At 44.0% G+C, this 17,107-nt stretch overlaps 1 long non-coding RNA gene across 2 annotated transcripts in view; it reads left to right on the top strand.

The window, feature by feature from the left end:
* The first annotated feature begins 11,505 nt into the window (after positions 1-11,505).
* The window catches only part of LOC133159435 (uncharacterized), a 37,000-nt gene continuing 31,398 nt past the window's right edge, over positions 11,506-17,107 (top strand). For both annotated transcript variants that reach the window (XR_009715692.1, XR_009715691.1), the window contains exons 1-2: positions 11,506-11,954; positions 12,061-12,128. This is a non-coding gene — a long non-coding RNA (uncharacterized LOC133159435). The remainder of the gene's footprint in view (positions 11,955-12,060; positions 12,129-17,107) is intronic.

Genomic DNA, 17,107 nt, shown 5'->3' with positions numbered 1-17,107 from the left:
CAAAGTATCGTCTGCACCTCTGAACTTTTGGACCAAGGGTCAGGGGTTCAAATGGACAATGACCGGCCCCTCTGGCTGCAAATCTGAACCCTTGAGATAAAGACTCTGAGAGCATTTCGGGGTCACCCTGAAACTGAAACTGAAGCTGCAGTCATGTATGTTTGACAGCCCGCTTAGATTTTAATCATGAATGCAACATTAAACGTTCCGAAGGACTGATGCCTTGATTAGGTTGGAATAGATTCATTTATTGTCATTGCATAAATGTATCACGCAATTAAAAGCTCAAGGTGACGATGGCGCGCGCACCAATTAACGCAAGAAAAGCAAAAGACAATTATCGATTCATTTTGGTAGCACAGAGGATTCATTTCAACGCATCATTTCGAGATGTATGTCGATAAACACGGAGGTGTTTTAGTGCCGCCGAATCGATGAATGTAAAATGAAAGATAATGAAAGTTGGAGTCATCATAAAACTCTGAACTTGCTCTGGTCGTGAACCGGGAGGAGTCGGGACGAATTTGTCTGATGTAACACAGATTTATGAGTCTTACAGTGCACAGCTCGCTAGTCCTAATTAGGTAGTTACCGTAAAATGGGATTTGTATCATCACATTGGTTGGCGAGTGTAGCCTGGAATGCTCGCCTCCGTTAACCTTATACATTTATGAATTTCAATATCGTCAGGGGCATAGAATACTTAGAGGAATAATTAATGCGGGACGAAATTGAGTTTGAAAAGCTTGCGGTTGGTCGGCCGTCAGCCGTTTGCAACGACTGAGGGATGGGGAGGGTCAACGTGTAACGTCTGTTGCTCGAGCAGCGCCGCTTTACGACTTCCATTTGCCCGAGTGCGCGCCGCCTGGCCTGGCCGCTTGCTTCTCCCTAATGACGCCTCCCTAATGCCGCATGGACCAGCAGAGGATTGCAATATAAGTAGAGATAGGGGAGGCCATTGGGTAGAAATCAAAACGCCATAATTGATCATATTCCAGTCAAACTACACTTGTGCCATATGATGTTAGAGCTTTTAATTCGTGCATAGTTAATGTATTGGATGTGATTCAGAAGGAAAGGATTCCTGCAGATTGAGGGAGGGAATAGTAAAATTTGAATTTGGCAAAATCAATAGTAAACACATGCACTGTGATACATTTTTGTTAGATGTGTGCCTTTAAGGGGCGTGGCCTACTGAGTGATGTCCGAATCTGGAGTTGATCTGTGTGTGAATGTCTGGCTGTGAGGTGTGGCCTACAGCAGTTTCTTCAATGTTTTCATTTTCTGTGGATTTTGCTGCTTAATTCATATTCCACAATGTTAATCCGAATATAAGTAGTTCCGCAAAGAACATATTATTGTGAAGAACATTTATGACTCATTTATTTTTATTTGTGTCTATGCTAGCCTGTCAAAATGTTTGTTTGAGAATCCGGTCTTGGCGCCATAAAAGTTGCGGGCCACTCTACTGTGCAGAAACAATATAATATATAAATGACCTCACTTACATCACGGTATTGTCAACTACAACTAACCTTTAGTCATTCAACCCCATATTGGTATGCTATTTTTTTTGTAGGTGCACCACAGGGAGCAGAACAGATTAATGGCCGCCCACGCACGGACGAACTGAAAGAGTCATTAGAGCCGGGCCCACGGTGTCGCGACGCTACAGGCTCTGCTCGTGTTGTGCTTCGGAAGTCAAATAATTGCAGGAAGCGAGGGGACGTGGCTAAACCGTGCCAGTCTGGGACGAGAGGGCAGCAGACAGAAGCTGGACTATTCATGCGGGATCCCTCTAAGTGCACTTCCCGTGCCGCCCCCGACGGTCCCCCTTATATCAAAGATGCTCTGTTTATGTTTTGTAATCAATTGATATTGCGCATGATGGATGAGCCGTTGCCGGAGCTGCCCTCTCTATTGGAGCCCGAGTCAGAGGTGGCCCAATGTAATGGATAGCTTGTCCGCTCCAAAACTAAATGTGCAACTATCCCGCAACATGAAATATAAAGCCGGCGGATGGCGTCGTTAGCCGACTATGTCACCGCGGCGAACAAGAGTATGATGAGTGGTGCGACGTGGTCTCCTCTTCAATTCAACATCCTCTCGCAGGGGATATATTTCATTTCGCGTCTTGGCGAGTGTCTCGGCGCCGCGCTACAGATGTTAGATTTAGATGTGAAGGGAGGGGGCGGGCGTAAATCCTTTTTGAAAAGACACAATCTGACTCGAGTTATTCTGCCACACGTTATAAATGCAGACACTATCGTGACGCTCGCTACCGAAATCGTGTATTCAGTTCATTATGAGGTGCTGGCTTGCTTTTTGTTGGACTTGCTTGTACTTCTTCAGTCAGATAGTGTGGGAAATACAAGATGGATAGGTTGCCTAGATTAGATAAAGATGTGTGTGTGTGTGTGTCTGTGTGTGTGCGCGTCCCAGTCCTAGGATGGCCGTGGTCTGAACGTGCACTTTCATCCTGGTGCTTTTTCTTGCCTCCAGCGATGGGAGTGGATGACCTTTTACTGTCAGCTCCTAACATGACAAATTACAGAGGCTGGATGACCGTGTTTTTTAGGAATGCAGGAGTTCACTGCCTGGTCAGGCCACTGGCAGGGCACATGACCTCTACACTAGAGGCCAAGTGATTAATTCATCAAAAAGCTGCATAAAGTGGGTATCAAATGTGTGCGCGCTTTTGTTCAAACGGCAGAATTTGGTGATGTAAAAAAAATAAAATAAATAGAGACCAAGATAAATAACTTTAAATCTTTTTCTACCATCCATGTCGCCGATAACACATACAACTCAATTGAACCAAAAAAAAAACAAATAATTTTGAGAGCCTTTTGGAAAAAAAGTTCAAATTCGGACTCAGATACGTGTCGGAGTTGTGTAAAAAAAATGAAAATTAAGAGTCAGTGTTGCCTTAGCGACCTCAACCAAAACAAAGCAAAACTATTGTTTTGTTTTTATACTCATGAGATTACTTTTGTGCTTTCTTCTTAGCATTTGCATGTGTTCATGAAACATCTCGGCTCCGCCACTTGATGCCAATGCCCTCCTTAATTAGAGATCATCCGGGCCAAGTGCGGGCCAAGGCATTTCTTTCCGACCCCACAGGCCCGATGCGCGCCATCCGCTCGGCCTTCTTGCATCGGCATCACTCAGACCTGTCAGTTTGCACGAGTGGCCGGTGAGTAATCATTGTGCTGATTATACGCCTTCCAGAGGCCTCGTTGCAGAAGTTGCACACTTGAGATCGCTCGCCTCGTGAATTTCAGCCTTTAAGCCGGTTGTGCTCAGCAGACGGACTGACAACCGGTAGTGTCGTCTAATTTGCGTCAGTACAAACTTCTGCAGCCATTTACAAATCACCACATATTTACTCACGGCGCTCATTCTCCCAGATTGCTTCATTTCATATTCCTAATTTGTTCAATGACGGAATTATATTATGCAAATGTTTATTCGAATGGCTTTAGTCCCACACAGCTAATATTACTGGTGTAGTTATCCCGATCCGCCGTGTAGCCGACAGTTAGTGAGGTGGGAAAATTAAATGGAGAATAGCCCCGTCCACTTTTTACAGAGCGGAGCGTTCGGCATAGTGAGAAAAATGATGATTTCCTCCCGGCGGGGTTTTGAAACACTCGTAAACAGCTGTCCGTGCTCGCGGAAACTCGTGTAGCCGACACTATTAGTCTGTCTTCAGTGCTAATTCTATGACAATCAAATATACTCAGTACGATGTCTGCTGTGCCAGGCCGCACATTTTAATTGGCCATATCCTTCATCATAAGATGCTTTAGACCAAAAAAAAAAAAAACAGCCAAAGGTAGTGCATGGGGTGCACTTATGCTGCAGTAACACTGATATGCAGAGGATGTTTGAATACAAACAATCATCTGTTTTTCTTTTAGAGAAGAGAAACAAATACTTTGAGCAGCAATGACGACTCCACCGATTCATGGCCACTCCTCTATAAAAATAAACCGCCGGGAAAATATCAGGTTCCCTTGATGTCACTTAAACATCATTACGCTTTCAACAGCCTTCCAATGAAAATGAATATATCGTTAGCCTAATAGCAATGTGCGTATGTGTGACGTTTGTTGGTTACGATTGAATTATCACTGTTGTTTTATGTCATTCTTAAAGTAGCTTTAGTTTCTCCTAAGCCTAAAGACAAACTGTTGCAACCCTTCTCTGGCTTTTCCCCCTTTAGCATCAGATCACTTTCTGTCAGGTCAATCTCTTTGACCTTTGCCGTGACTACAGTATTTGACCTGGTGTGTATACAAGAGGATTACAGAGGTCCTTAATAAGGGATGAGTCAAATCCTTTTGTGTTATTTGTCCAAAGTTGTGTGACAATGAAGGATTAGATGACCCACTGTGGCCAAAACGAATGGGGCGGCTGATTTTGGAATCCAGCCAATTGGATTCGGTTAGCATGGTGTATATGTCCTGTAGATGACGTCACATTCATTATTTTCCCCAAGTTGAAACTTGCTGTTTAACATCAGCAATTACAAGCTGCTGACAGCAGGGTTACATGATTGTGTGTTGCTATATACTGAAGGCTGCAGTGATGCCAGACGCCCCCTATAGGCGGTTAATGGTATTTCACTACATTGAATCAATTGTAGTTTGTTAGATGTTACCACACAATACTTTGTAGCTTCATATATGACGTTATATATATGTTTCTGGCTTATTGTATGCAAATAGGTCAATTTGTTTTCAAGTCAGCATTGTGTGTTTGTCAAGTGCTATTCATGGAATTTGGTGAGTGAGGCTGAGCAGTAACGCGAGAAGGCTGACAGCGCGAATGGCTATAAAGATAAGTGCAAGAATGTGACGCCTGGAAAGCCACAGGCAAGTGGATGGAAGCGCGAGTGCAGCACTCTGACTCCTCCCTCACCATGGGGTGGTGGGGGGGTTGCAACACACTACTTGCATATATCATTTATTGCACAGTAAATCATTGCCTTTAAATCCTGCTGGCGACATTACATAAACAAAGTTGACCTATAATTCCACAAAGCTGTTAGAAAGCGTTTCATCACGTTCTGTTATACTAATGCCTGCTGTTTGAATGTGCATTTCTAGCAAGATCAATGTGATGACTTCTCTTTCTCTCTCACTCGCTCTCTCCTCTCTCTCTCTCTTTTTCCTGAGGTGTGGCCAAATGAAATAGTGTTTCTCAATCCTCAGGGTCTCTGAAAGGAAGTCGGGGCAGGGCCCTGATACTGTGCTGGTGGCCAAAGGAAACAAGACCCCCGAAATCATTCCAGCATCCACAGGGGAATAAAAGTATGTGCTCTCACACTCCAGCATTGACGTAAATATTTGCATGACATGCGAGATTCTATCAGAAGTACAATGTCACCATGGGCCATACAGTGAGGGCGTACTTTACAGTGGCTAAGTTGAGAGTAATGGAGCACTCCAGGCCAGAGTGCAGCGACACTTCCACAGTCATGGGATCATTCTGTCATCACGCCGTTAAATGAAATGTCATCTCGGTTCTCGGATTGTCATTTTTAGCTGCTCTGTCATGACCCTTGCAGAAGGGGAAAAAAAAAACTCCGCCACTGACTGATCATTCTCGATGCCTGGCGGCGTTTTCGCGCTCGTTTCCCACGTATGTTAACCTTTGCAAGAAGTGCACTTGGCTTGCCCACGTGAGGAAGAGCCTCTCTGTTACTTTGGAAGCACGAATGTGTCCGCGAGCTACGGCGTGTGACGTAAACCCATTCATTCCATTCATGTCCATCATCGCTTACTGTAGTGAGAGGAAGCCGGTTGCCATGCAAGCAAGCATTTCCTCCATTCAAAAAAAAAAAAAAAAAAGTGCATCATACAGACCCTCCGAATATTCAACCCCACTGACCATCAAGTTCTGCTCGTACGCTTCTCCTCCGCGAGATCAAGACTGAGATTATTTGCGTGAATTCACGCTGCGACTCTTTGGAGAACGATCACTGTCATCCCCAAACAATGGCGATGATTTATGAAATGTGACGGAGCCGAGACGTTCGCCGTTATTGATTGGTATTGTTAGCGGCCTTAAAAGAGCCATATGTCTTCATCTAGCGTAATGGCATACGCGCTACAAATAAGTTTAGCACACTGTGTGAGCTCAAGACCCAAAGCGAACATTTGAGTGTTGCGATACACGCCACATGGTTCGTTTTATTACATCTCCCGCCATCATAGGGCGGTTTTTGGATGAATTAGCCAAATAAATGAATATAAAGCTCAATCTTGACAAGCGCATCAATAAAATCCTATTAGACAGGTGCGCGCCGCTTTTTACAATATCATCATACACTTTTATAGCGCCGCTAAGTGAAAGAAACAAAGTGTGTGCTTTTTTTTTTGGAGCCACATGCATCTTAGTCAAGCATCATTCCTCTCGGAGATGCCTTTATGAAAATGATCTAGTCGCTATTTGTTTTGGGTTGTCACCGGTAGGAGGCTGTTGCATCAACATCCTCTCAAGGTTAGCGTCGCAGACGAATGCTTGCCGTAGACGGCGCTCGTGCGTCAACGTTTCGCCCATTCGTGACGGCTCGTCGAACGCCCGGCTACTTAATACTGCACGAGTTGTCCCCCGAAAGCTGAGGTCAAGAGTTCGGCCACTTCCTCCGGGGTCTCGCCACATCTTGATTTTTAAAGGCGCCACCTGTCAGAGACACTACAAAAAAAAAAAGCTCATGATGGAACGCAGGTTGAGAGCTAGAAGCTCTGTCACTTGACGCCGCCTCCTGGCTCACCCCGCACGATAAAACTCAGATTAAAGCAGTTGTGGTCCAGCTCCCAACGGCTCCAGCCCGAGGGCGTGCGGATCGTTGAGGATGCTAATGAAGCCCAAGCGCTGAGGTGAGAGAAGCTGACTGATGGCAAAATAATAGCAGACGCGTATTAACCGCAGAGTTCACCCACATGTAAAAGGTTGGCCCAAGAAGTCTCGCTCTTTATTCCTTTCCAATACGACTTGTGATGTGGAAAGATTGTTTTCCATTGTGCCTGTAAGCGCTTTCTTGTGTGCTTAAGCATTTCTCTTCCATCCTCAAAGAAATAGATACATCTCCTTGTATGTTTCCTCACATAACATTCATGGCGCCCAATAACCCGGTAGAGTTAATCATATTCGTAGAGTTCAAGATAAATATCCACTTTCACGAAGCTGTCAGGGAGCCTAATCAGCCAAATAAACGGCACGAGCCCGAAGAGACTTTGAAAAACTAATTGTTACCGCCCTCCCAACATTACCATTGATATTCAATATAAAGTTCTCTTTGCGTGAATTCCTTAACAAACGCAAGCACTAAATTAAATGGATGGCAACAGGTGGGACACACAGATCAATTTGACTTTCTGCCTTCTAGTGCAAGAACATTCAATCATTCACTATACATCACTTGCATAAATAGAAACAAAAAAAAATCATAGCAATTAAATGAAATTGACCCGGCGCAACTTTCTAACTCATGTCAATCAAAACTTAGCAACATGTGACCCCCCCTAGTAATAAAGTTACGTCATTCAAGTACTTCGATTAGTAAGACTAAACGAGCCAAACAGTCAATATTAGTTTCCCTTCACCGCGTTTCCAAAACAATTCCCTCCTCTTGCTCAAAGTGTATAATCCTACCCGGTCATTTGTTAGCCGCCGCATCTCCCACGCGGAGGCGAGGCCGCCGGCGGAGCGTCGGGGAGCACGGGAGGTGAAAGCTTATAGTAGCGTATCAGAGCTGGGGAGATTTACGCTCATTTATCTCCATTTCACCGCACACGGTGTCGAGTAATAAATGCTCAAGCGAAAGTGGTGTTTATCACTGGAATGACAACATCTCCCAGATGCTGCAGGAGAAATCTGGGAAATAGATAAGGCATTACTGTGCGGAGAATCCAATTAGAGGAGCCTTACATCATGATAATCAAGCAGAGGTGAGCCACTTTGTTTAGGCTACTGGATAACGGCGAAGAGGGGAGGTCCGCTGGGCGAGATCAGGGTGACTTGCAGTTAGGACCTGCAGCCATCTACTGTTTACTGTGCTGTGGGGAACTTTACCCCCTAGTGGTTAAGGGGAGAACTACAAGACCGATAAATGGACCATATTTTGCTTTTTCCCTACAAACCAAGATATTTTATTCATCATGTAGATTTTTTGGAATGAATCGGTTGATTAATCGATGAATTGACATCGGGAATGAAAAAAAAAAAACATGGGTACAGATTTAGACTGGAGAAGCGAGAACGGCCATTATGGTTGCTTGTTGTTGCATTGCGGTGGAGTGGGAGCACCCCAGGGTCTGTCATTTCTGCTGTGCTGCTTTCCTGCTGCTCAGCATTTCCCGGGGCCTCTGGAGGAAGGGAGGGAGGGGGGAAACACAGGAGACCAGCCATGAAGTGTAAAGTCATTTACATTTCCTGCAATGGATACGCATCCATTTGGGCATTCCTATTTTGTCTTCATCAGCTCAGTGTTTCTCAGTAAAAGCTAGAAACATGCCTGATATTTTTTCTGATGTTGAATCCAGTCAGATGCGTCACCTTCAAAGCTGGCGAACGCACAGCAGGTGCACATGTGGCCGCAAGGACAAAATGGACATTTCTGCACTCAGCGAAAGCTCTCTGCTGACTTCACATCGTCACAACAACCTCGATAGGGCAATGCTATGTTTAGCTTACTCTTTAACATCAATATACGTAGGCATGGACATGTGTTTGTGTTTTGTATATAGTGAGGACCAACTCACAAGTATTTTCTGTTAGCCGTAGGTCTCGGCCCCCCCCCGCAAATTGTAGACTTGACTGAACTGTAAAAATAAGCTTTGGTGTCATGTGAGCGTTCTCGTCTGTGTAGTTGTTTGTGATGAGCATGCATTCTGACCTTCCGCCCCTCCAGCACCCTCGTAACCTCACAGAAAGTTCACCAGAGGGTCAAAAAGTCCCGCGGCCTGCTTAGACACTGTGTTGATGGAAGTGCTTTACAACCCCCCACCCCCACCCCGCTCTGTAAAAATGTGTGACACAGACACACAAAACAAGCACAAGACAAGCCTAATGTGGCCATCATGTGATCATACAGGTTGAGGAAAAATATTTAAGGTCTTGACAGCTTTGTATCTACATTTCATTGCTAGCAATGAGTTTTACATTCCTCATATGGGGGGGGTTTCACATGATGCTTCTAGGAGAGCTTACAGCTTCCCCCTGTAGATTATTTTATGCACATTGACTTGAATGCGATAGTTTGTTTCCAGATCAGATTAGTCTCGGTGCGATTTTACGGCAGAGATGATAATAATGGCCGCCAGTGCCGAGATGCGTGTTGACACCATTACTCATGCCTTTTGCCACGCGCATCAATCTTTGCATGCTGTACAGGCGCTCCTGAGGTGAATGAATTTTTCACTTTGGAGTTCAGCGCGAGGTCAGGCAGAAACACACGTAAGGGGGAGCGCAGCAGGTAAAACGCAGGATATGCGCCACTCATTTTTCTTTCCTTTTCAATCTTTTCCTTCCTTCTCGTTACACTTCTGGCATTTGCTTGATCTTCTCACTGAGCGGGCTGATGTGTTTATCTGATGACATCTGATCTTGGATGTAGGATGCTGGCAAGTTGCAGATGTTTGACATCGGTTGTGATGCCAATAAGGAACTTTTTGTTTAAGAACGTTCAAACAAATACAAATAAAGTAAATAATAATCGTGCTGCCGTCTTTGTAAAGTACCGTATGTGCAATGGGTGGGAAAGGAATCATTAGTTGTGTCGCAGCGGAAGCGAGCACGTTGTCAGCTACCTGCTATTTACTTTCCCTCATTATTGTAACATGGCTGACGCTGGTGGGAGTGTCAACATCATTAACACCGCTGTCATTAGTACAAGTTGGTACAGAACTGTCGAAACCATTGCCCCGTAAACAGCTTTCACTTGATGGACAATTTGTTGACATGGAAATAAAATGCAGAAGCTCAGCATACTGTAGATATATGGGATGTTCGTGCGGGTTATATAAGAGAGACAATTTATAGTTTGATGGAACTATATTGTTTAAACAATTAAGAACTGGATTACTTTTCATTCTTAGGAACGTTTCTGACCATCATAGCAAAATGCTCCCAAAATTTAGTCATTGCTGATAGTTTTATTATAATGTAATGTAATAGAATAATGTAATATAATTTAATAAAATAAAAATAAAATGAAAGTTGATTTTTTTTTTTTAATATATATTTTTTTCCTATGGTTTTTAGTGACATTTGGTTGACCTTAGTGATGCAACTGATGGAAAAAGTGTTTGTATAAGGCTGCTTTTCCAGTGTTGCATCAAGTCGAGAGTTGTCACCTACAGCGAGGTTTAAACAAACAAGCCTCCTCGCACCTTGTCATCTGTCTGACTTGGCTGGATGTTATTGAAGCCAACTTCAAGGCCTCCAGCTCGCAGCAGCTGCAATTACTTATGTCAGTCGGCCTGAGTTCTCAGACCCTCCGTGCCCTCGGCCGGCATCCCGTCACCCTCCGGAGGGGGGGTCACAGCTTCTCGCACTCTGTTTCAACCCTCTACACTGGCCGAGCTGCCCCTCTGAAATCTGCTCGACCTTGGCGAACGGCAAACGGCACGAGAACGTTGGGAGCGTAGAGCGTATGGGTCCTCTTTATGCCAAGTGATTCCAAGTGGATCAGCTTTCTTTGTTTCCACACACAGAGCTCAAGTTCATAGTGGGCTGGGCTTTGGGAAACACTGAGCTTCCCAATAGCAGGCCGGCATCCATGTGTGGCTCCTCTGATTTACGGCGCATCATTAAGTCTGTGCATTCCTTCTCCCACTTGGCCCTGGTGCTGGTGGGACCCGCTGGAACACGGCGGAGCACCAGCTACTATACTGTACATTATATTTTATTTACAAGCCGCTTGTCAATCCATTTCTAATCATGAACGCGTACTAATTTGGCACAACCACAATGTACTTTCTAAAAGGTCTTCAAAATGCTGTTGGCTAGCTCTGTAACACAACATATAGAAAGGTCAAGTCAATATGCAGTCAAGCTAATGCTAACTAGATACCTAGTTCTTAACATACAACATGAACATAAGTAACAGCATAAGTTGTGTTTGATTAACTAAAGAATGAATTTTGTGTGTAGATAAGGTTTACCAAATTGGTGTACACTAAAAATATATTTTGTACTTCAGAACATTCTATACTTTTCTTAGAAACATGAGTTCTATTATTATAGTTCTCTTTTTTTTAGCACGAGTATGTGTACTTTTGCCAGCTCTCCTTATTATTAATGTGTTGTATCATATCTTGATAGCCTTTGTGACTGAGGTCATCTTCCACGGCACAACATGAGTCACTGGAGATTTTTGGAGCTGCTTTGCCCTCTAGTGGCAAGGCAACACACTGGAGTCATCCAGACCACCATCAGCACCCCCCTCAACCTCCCTCCCTCCTGCAATACTCGAGCCCAGCAGCCATCCAGTGCGCAGGCCACATGCCTCCACTTTGAACATTGCAAGAAAATCATCTGCGTTTTATTCCAGAGTTGCGTTCGATTTCCAACATTTTCCAAGTACTTAAATATTAACAAGGCTGCAATGTAAAAAAAAGAAAATACCAGCACGTCTTGCCGCCACCGTAGATGAGTGACACTTTGTGGTTGCTGTTGACAAAAGAGGCCGCCCACAGAAAGTGAGTGTTGAGCTTGATTTATCGTTTTTATCTTCCATCATATTTACACTTACTTGAACAGGAAGAATTAAGACCTGCAGGCTGTGCAGTATCAACAACCCCTTTTTGGTGGTGAAATATCTTCTGGTGGACTTGTATGACGTTTATATTACATAGTTCACTTCTGCGCTTTCCATTGTGAGTCTTGAGGAGACGAGAAAGTTGGAGCAGCTCTTGGACGCAGCACAGTGTTGTGATGAGGTACTTCCTGCTGTGTGTAATTGTTGTTGGTGTTGCTGAGAAGCTCCTCTGACAGAGGTAACGTGAGACTTGAGTAACAGAGCCATTTGCTTGTGTTTGACCGCAGATGTCTTGACCCGGTCAACTGGACGGGTCCAACTTGCAACTCTGGCTTATCTCCATCGCACAGCATTGGTCAGTTCACACCCGGTCGGTTAAGCGGCACATTCATTTGCCTTGAGTCAGTAGGAAATGTAAAATTCAGAATTACAGATAAAACATTTTTCATATTAAAAAGTTTTTTGTTTCATTGCAGCATGTGTCAAAGATTAAATAACGCAACAGCGCATTTTAAAGCAGGTCCATTTGCAACAGTAATATGCAGACCCGTTCGACTGAGCGTGACTTGAACATCACCAACTAAACGCTATTTAAATAGTTAGCCAATTTGTTTGCACTACAGCTAACATAAAAATTCATCTCACATTTTGACGACGTAAACAAATTGCATTCTGAATAATTCATCCTGCAACAACATCTTTGAGCACTTATGTACAACTAATATTGTAATACATTTTGATTGTGATGAAATACAGGACCGCTTTTGGGTTTGATTTGCGGAAAAAACGGACTAAACTCAATTTATTATATCCCTTGCTTTACTTTCCACGTGTGAGTAAAGCCTGAAACAATTATTTGCTTTTATGCCATAATGGGCCCCATTATAATGATGAGTCCGGACCACCAGAAAGTGTCTGACCAACTAATATAACTCCTGCAGAAAACAGCACACACACACACCCCAGATGATTCCTGCCTTCTGCTGACACAGTAAACCAACAGCCGTCACCCAAAATAAATGTTCCGGCCAATCGGAAAGCAATATCGCAATGCATCATTTTAAGTGAGTGGACCTCTGTGCCACAACGCTCGTCTCTTAACCTTTCCTTGATTTGTCTTGCAGTATTAGCTCCCAGCAACAGCAGTACTTAAAGTTCAGACGCTCGTAGGTTTGTAACCTGGACCTTCAGTGGGAGTATAAAAGGACTTAATCCATGTCTTAATGCCACCATTATCACATCATACTTTAATTCTTTACTGTAGAAAACACAACAGCATGCAATTTTGTCACGTATTTAGGACTTCGACTTTACTTTTTTAAAAAAAAAAAAACACAGTACAGATTAACACTGCATAAAGAAGGAATGATTTCAACTTTCACTTCTTGCTTTCAAGATCAAATGGTTCATGTCAGCAGAAAGCTGATAAGATGGGGTCATCTCAGGGTCACGAAGGAGCCAGTAAGCTTCCCTAAATACCAAAAGCTAAGCTCGGCATTAAAGTCTTCGGAAAGCCAAACATGCACATTCCTAGAGAAAACGATAAGTTGCTTGCAAACTACTTGCGGAATGCTAGATGCTAAGCTAACTTGATCTGCAATTGAACACGGCAGAAGCCACCCGATGACATCACAGTGCCTAAGGGCTCAGATAACCAATCACAGCTCAGCTGGGTTTGGTCATGTGACGTTCGCAAGCATCGTATTTATATCACGAAACACATCGTTACCGTGAAAGGATCCAATTCATACTGCGATAACAATTTAAGTCCATATCGCACCAGAACTAGTTACAAGCTCAGAACAAATTCAAGTCGTTAAGACGGGATACCAATGTACGCCGCCAGCTTTTCTTTTTGATTGATATCAATGTATAATCAAGACAAACGTCTCGGTCGCTCTCCTGTCGTAGTCCACGCCCGGACACTTGTTATTTTGATTGGATTGTCGCCACAAGATGGAAGTTGTAAACTAGACAGACTCCCTGTGCAGGAAGTGTCCCATCATTGTCACCTTAAGGTTCTCATTGCAGCTTTTACAACCACGATACGTGTTTTATACTTACAGGCCGTTAAACAACACTATCGTTTACGATTTCACAAACTATCCACGGTGCCGAGAACAGTTCAATTCTTTCGGATTGGCAAGTTTAAATTTTAGGACTCGTTTATGTTGTGTTTATTCCCCTTCATGCCCCGGACACTTTGCTAAGTCCAACCCTTCATTAAGCCTTATTACACCCAACACTCGCTCAACATCTGGCTCGGGGGGGCTCACAGAATGCCTCATTTGCCCGGTTTTTTATTGCCGCCATATAGTTGGAGCTGTAAATGCCGATTGCCTCTGTATTGTTGTCTGGAGTGGTGACCACGCGCAGGCATGCTAATATTCATGCTAGCATCTTCTGCTTTAGCGACTTGTTGTGGATCTTGAAAGAAAGAACGTAACGACATGTGTGTTTGTTCGGAGTGATTCTCTTTTCACAGCCAACCTTGACTTGCAAAACACATTTTTAACAATCTGCACACATAAATACATCTTTTTCTTGGTTATTTTATTTTTAGATCGTTCAGCCTTGGTAGAAGTCTGCACTCAACTGATTGCATACTTGTTGAAGTAGAATGAGAGTATCGGGTCTGGGCTGCGAGCAGGCCGTTCACTTCAGTCCCTGGCCTGTGATTGGGTGAAGGTCAGGTGACGAGGTAGCGTGCAGAGGGGGAGACTGGCAGCTCTATAACTCCTTCAGACAGCTTTGTCATCTGTGCCAATGACCCACCGGGGAGCCGGCCCTAATATCAAGACCAATGCTGACGGATGACCTCGGCTCCAGCTGTTATGACGCTGTCACGGACACACGCACCGCCCTGGCCTCTCTGCCAAGTGTGTGTGTGTGTTGTGTGTGCTGGGTTACGTGATTGCGAGTGTGTGCTCTTGCACGACGGGATGTCGATCAACCTTGACGGTACTCAGTCGGCAAGTCCAGGTGAAGGAAGCCGTCCCCTCTCAAGGGGCTGCGATTCTTTTTGGATTAATGGTGGTAAAAGTACTCACATTCTGTAATACTTTAGCACCTAACACACTGATTCAAATTAAAATAGTCTTGATGTTTTGCGTTGTTTGTTAGCATGAAGCTAAACTGATTTAAAGCAAAGCAACGTGCTTTCTTTTGGTGAGTCACATTCTTACAAAATGGAATAATATTTGTCCAAGCATAACCTGATGTTGTGTCCAGTGCGTGTATTGACTTGCCCACCTGGCTCAAGCACACCTCCCGGCGAAGGATGTGAGGTGTGAATCACCCCTAGTGAGATGAATTCCGATTTCTTGCGCTCTACCCGCCCTGCCGCCGCCGCTCTCGTATTGTTTCATTGTTCTGCCTGGCTTCTTTCAACACGTGCGGTTTCATAGCGGCCCAAGTGTACACTACACTACAGTACATGGCAGGAAGGAAGAGGGACTTGGCGGTGGGGGGAGGTTGGGAGCAGGATCTCAAACCATAAAACCTGGCAGCCACCCCACTGTATTGTTCACGCCACCATTCCCGCCCAGGTCTCAGTGTTCTCTCTCGCCGTTCTCAGTGTATCCTGTCCTTTCACGGGCTGTAAATGTTGTTGTTGTTGTTTGTCAGACACACATGATTGCAGTCCAGGCTACCTCATTTGTCTTTGTTCTGTCCACTGGTGGTGGACTGGTGGCAGGAAGGCGGCTCAGCCAAAAGGAGAAATAAATGAATGATCAGGTTATTGAGGTTGAATGCAGCATACCATTCACTATTGGTGCAATAAAATGAATGCATAATATAAATGAAGCCTCTCATTGGACTCGTTTGAACACGTTCAAGTGTCACCCTACAGCACCACCATGTGGCTGCATGTTTGGAAGCAGGAAGCGCTGCGTCGACAGGGTGACACTTATGGATCACATGTTTCAAATTGGGCTACAAAATACTCATAGAAAATCTTCCCTGACGCTTTGGAAATAGAATTTAGATTTTTTAATGATTATATTTACGTCTTTCAGTCAATATCCAACCTTGCCATTTGGTTTTAATTCCACTAAAGCTTCTCTGACGCGGCGTCAATGTTGTGGAAGCGCCCTCTGCTGGCAGGGCACAGACACGGCGAAAAAAATGCTCTTTGAAAAAAAAAAGAATTTCGCTTTAATGCTTCAGAAGCCTTCAACGAGAATGCAATCCTTCAAAAATAAAATAAATAGCCATCTACAATATTTATCAATGTAAATAACATTATGAGATTGTGTACAGGTCAATCTTTGGATTCTATTCTGTGAGCTCCTGTCAATGATGAGCCCAAATTGCTTTCCTGGCTGTCTCTAAGTTGGCCGCAGCGCCACTGGAAGTCATGTGGGTCGCACGCTCCACTCCGCAGTGGCTCGCCAGCAGCCTTCCAGCTGAAAAATGGACCGCAGGGCTACATGAGGCGAGATAGCTTGACACCGCCATTTGTTCGGCTCAGGTGAACTCAGGCAGACAGCGGCAGGGCCAGAAGCTACACGAGACACTCATTCTTCAAAGCACGCTCAATACAGATACACTCAACTATCTGTACTGTACTGCCGACAAGGAGACACTTTCTCTTAGCGGAGAATGCAGCTTGTAGGCAGAGATGCAGACAGGAGCGTTTAATTCATTGCGATGTAAACTTCCAGAGTTGACAGCAAAAATATAACTCATGCCAGTTTTGTCAGTTCAAACATGATGAATTAATTCTTCTTAATTACTTATAAAGAGTATCTGAACTTAATTTCAACTATCTAACTAAACTACCTTTTAAGTTAAGCAACTTAATTTTAAGTTGCAGCAAAAATAGCCACTTTATTAGGTCCACCCAGACCTAAAGCACTTTGGCAAAGATAATGCTCGGTTGTAATTGACACCATCCAGAGAGCTGTTTATTTAACAACGTGTTTATGATTGTGGTGGGAATGGAACTGCATCATACTGAGACTTTTCTTATACAGGGTTCTCCTGCTTGTTTGTGTTTTCTCTGTGAACCTAGCCCGTATTATTTCTTGAGAAACTTTTTGACACAAATATTGATTATACTGGGTGGTGCTATATTGTACAAAAGTAGTGCTTTGGTGCCATTTTGCTGACAAAGGAACTATGTTGTAGTGAGGGAAACAAGGGGCCAAGGTTGTGTTTAATAGAATAGTAGTGCTTTGGCGCCATATTGTATGATCTTTAGGCAATTACAAACCTTTTTGGGGGTGCCATCGAGTACACTTGTTTTTCTTTAACTGTTCGTGGCAGGCCTCAGTTCCTATTCATTCACGCATCAGATATTAGAAACAAATTAGTTCAACGACTCAAGAA

This window comes from Syngnathus typhle, linkage group LG9, assembly GCF_033458585.1.
Source record: "Syngnathus typhle isolate RoL2023-S1 ecotype Sweden linkage group LG9, RoL_Styp_1.0, whole genome shotgun sequence".
NCBI classification, from domain to species: domain Eukaryota; kingdom Metazoa; phylum Chordata; class Actinopteri; order Syngnathiformes; family Syngnathidae; genus Syngnathus; species Syngnathus typhle.
The sequence above is the reverse complement of the archived record's forward strand: the minus strand, read 5'-3'. Positions and strand labels throughout refer to the sequence as shown.